The sequence below is a fragment of the Tupaia chinensis genome, unplaced genomic scaffold (assembly GCF_000334495.1).
Source record: "Tupaia chinensis unplaced genomic scaffold, TupChi_1.0 Scaffold145652_1, whole genome shotgun sequence".
NCBI classification, from domain to species: Eukaryota; Metazoa; Chordata; class Mammalia; order Scandentia; family Tupaiidae; genus Tupaia; species Tupaia belangeri.
Genome location: NW_006205509.1, coordinates 446,312 through 450,214, shown reverse-complemented (window position 1 = coordinate 450,214; position 3,903 = coordinate 446,312). Strand labels below are relative to the sequence as shown.

Below are 3,903 nucleotides of genomic sequence, written 5' to 3'. Positions count from 1 at the left end.
GGGACTAGAACCTTGTATTTGGCTATGTGGAATCCAGCTACCTTAACCACATCACCAGCTGGCCTAGAATCCTTTCTTTTTAGTGTAACTTTTCTTACTCTTTATTTTGTTTCTGGTGAGTTCACATGCTCTCTGGCAAAAATAAAGAAAGGGGGAGAAAGCACACACACACACACACCCCCATGGGGCATGGTCATACTGCAATCCCTTCTCCATTTCTTCATCCCATTGGAATTCTGGGCATGCACATTTTTTACTTAGCATGTTTTTCAAGCTGCTGGGGCTGGGCTGGGATTTAAACTGTGTCAGCTTTGTGGGATCCAGCGTCCTTATTCTCTAGGCTACTGGGCTGGTTCTCTCCCTATTTATCTTGCCCTAAGACTCAAATACTCTGGCTCTGCACTGGCTCCCTTCTCCTACCCCTAGCCATTCCTACCTTACTCAGAAAGCATCAACTATCTCTAGCCCACTGTACTCAGTCAAGTTCAATGTCTTCTTGCCACTGTTCCTAAATCTCGGTGCAGAGTATCTTCCTATGTCAACCTGAGAGTTTTCCAAGGCAGATTTGAGTTTCTTTTCTTTTTTCTTTTTTTAAGGAGAGACTTTTGCTATAGGGCATGTATGCGTCCTGGAGAGACAGAAAACAAGAAATCACCATGGGGGAGGAGGGGGGTGGCCATCCCACAGTCCCCTCTCCTCCATTATCCTCTTGGGATTTGGTACACATGCTCCAAGCATGAGTTCAAGCCGCCATGTCTGGGACTCAAACTGTGCTCAACCATGTGGGAATCCAGCAATGTAAGCACTATGCTATTTGCTAGTCTCAACAGATTTGAGTTTGATCCCCTCTCTCCACCTCCTAGGGTTCACAGTGGGAAGAACAAGGTGCTGCTACCTGGGTTTCCCTTTGGGAAGTATTTGCCTTTCAGGTTCAAGAACCCCTCTTCTTTCAATTTGGCGTTCTTATCATCTTGAGTTTCATCAGGGACATCAACCCTCACTTTACAGATGCAGAGCATGAAGCCTAGAGCCAAACATTATTTATCTGGTTTAGAAGTCTGTGCTTGAGGGGCTAGCAGGTAGCATGGTAGTTAAAGAGCTGGTTACTCCTACATGGCTGACCATGGTTCTAGTCCTAGACCTGGTGGTTTGCTTCTCTTTCTCTCTCTTTCTGTGTCTCTCTGGTCAAAAATTTAAAAACTAAGAACCAGTATATGGCTCAATGATTATGTCACTGGATTCTCATGTAGTTGACTGCGGTTGGAGTCCCAGACCAGGCAGCTTAAAACTCATGCTGGGTACGTGTGCATGTGTGCCCAAAATCCTGGGAGGAGAATGGAGCAGAAGGGATCGCAGCATGGCCATCCCCCTGGGGAGTGGTTTCTTGCTTTCTGTCTCTCTGGTAACCGCACACACTCTATAGCAAAATCTCTCTAAAAAAATTTTTTTAAATAAATGAATGAGTAAATAAAATTAAAAATAAATAATTCTTAAAAAACATTCAAAAGAAGTCTGTGCTTGAATAGGAGAGAAAGCCCAAAATAAGGGCATGGTGTTGATGATAGGCTATATGAAGACAGAGGGTGAAGAGTGAGGCCAAATCAATTGGTGTATCTTTTTTTTTTTTCTTTAAGACTGTGAAAAGTAAATATTTTCTAACACATTCTCAAATAATATAAACTTTTATATAGAATGTTGGTAATATTTTGTATAGAATGTTGGGACATAAGTGTAAAACTGAAAACTGATCCGAAAAGTATAAACCAACGAGTAATCTGCCAAAGAGTAATCTCCAAGAGCCTGGTATTTTCCATAGCAAGGCAGATGCTGTAGGGTCATCACTCTAAACATGGTTTGATTATCTGAAGCTATTCATGAAGAGATTCGACAAGAAAAGAAAAAGAGAGACTCAACAAGATCTAATGTATCTGGGATACTGTCCCCTTCTGAAACAAATTTCAGCAGAACTGCCATTTGAATTTCTTTAAAACAGCTATCATCTTAGAGTGCTTTTGTGATTCCTCCTCCAGGAATAAGAACACAAAACTCAGAATCATTTATTTCAGGAATGCATGAGCTTTTTCCAATTTCTTTCCAGTCGTGGTTCTTGATTTTATTTTGGACACTTTTTTGCATGGAAGGTGTAAACACGGAAAGGGAGTACTACAAAGCTGCAGAACGTTACAGTGACATAAGTGACTACTACAAAGAACAACTCTGGTGTTGCTACTACTTTTCACCCAGGAAAGCAGTTTTCCACAGAATGGATTTGATTTATACTTAATAAAAACTGGGGAATCTTTTTAAAATTACTATTATTCATGCATTTTTTTTCCCTTTTGGGTTTTTTGTTTTATTTCTTCGACCAGAACGTAGCCTTCTCTTCACTAGTAACTCCTGTTCCCCAACATTGCTTTTTTTAAAAAAAAGAATTGTTTATTTAATTTTACGTATTCATTCATTTATTTTTAATTTGACAGAGAGAGATACAGAGAGAGAGAGAAAGTGAGAAAGGAAACCACCAGGTCCAGGACTTGAACCATGCTCACCCATATGGGAATGTCCAGTGCCTTAACCACCATGCCACCTGCTGGCCCCAACATTGCTTCTAAATAGATTTCCCATAGGTACTCCTCTCAAGTTTTGTCAGATTTGTAACTAGATAGCCTTCAGAGAGGCAGAAACCATGCTAAGGTGAAGTTAGGGTAAGTGTAGTAACAAAATCTGGCCACACAAAAATTCCTCCCTTTTACATGACCTCAGAAGATGGAAAAAGAATATAGACCCCCTCTCTTCCATTGTGACCTCTTAAAGAAAGGAACTACATCTACATTCCATCAGTTCTCTGTCAATAATCCCAGCTGGGAGAGCTGATTGCCCTTAATCCTTCCCAAGGCTGAGCTAGTGTGCCATCTTTAGAAGATAATAAATACAAATATTTCAATAGTTAAGCATGTATTATTCATCCAAATTCCAAAAGGACAAACCCTTAGAAAAATCAAACTATCTCAGATTCTGCTTGTTTCTCTCCCCCTTTTCCTTCTGGTTTAGCTGTCTTCCCATATCCCCTTGTCCATGAGGGTTCTAGTAGGAAGAACATAGAGGTTCAGGTTAGAAGCAAAGAAAATACTCTGGACAGGTAGACACAAAAATGTCATTAAAGGGTACAGGGTGGTCTACACAAACTAGATCGGTAGCAGGTTGTAGATCGGCAACCTACCTAAATGCTAGTGCTGGAGGAGGCATACCCAGCGCTAAGGACACAGTCTAAAAAAGAGGTGCTCCTTCCTCATCCTAGGCCGTGTACTCTCCAAAGGGTGGGTACAGGAAGCAGATCTGGGCTATTACTTACATTATTTTAACACGCAGGCCAGGCAGGGTGAGGTACAGAGAAAATTAGATTTTTGGCCCTCAGTGGACTCCGATCCAAGCTAGGCTGGGTACTTGGTGGCATCCCAGCTGTTCATCTCTGACTTTGACTTTGGGGAAATCATCCTCTGAGGGAAATTACCCCCCAATTTCATCATCTGTAAAATACCCTCGTCGCTGGATTCCTAGCCTGAAACCTGCTCCACACTCCGCCGCTGACCTAAGTGCTTTTTCTCACGCTTTCTGGGTCAGCCTGACGGTTAAGGTTTCTGAGACTGCTGACTCCTCAGCTTTCCCATCCTTGTAAAGACCCACAAGTGTTCGTTGTCCCAAATCGGCGCCTTTTCAAGAAAACCCACTCCCCACTCAGGTTTCCCAGGGGAAGGCTGAGACCCTCTTCTTCATCCCAGGCCTCGGGGAACCCCCGCACACCCCTCTCGCCCGCCCACCTCGGCCTCTGGCTTGGCCTTGGGCCACTCCTCGCTGGCGGGCTGGCAGGAGAAGGGAGGCACCTACCTTCTCCTGGGCCCTGCT

General features: G+C 43.1%; 1 pseudogene; it reads right to left on the bottom strand.

Annotated features, from left to right (window-relative positions):
• Positions 1–866: 866 nt before the first annotated feature.
• The window catches only part of LOC106733862 (proteasome assembly chaperone 2-like), a 6,119-nt pseudogene continuing 3,082 nt past the window's right edge, over positions 867–3,903 (bottom strand).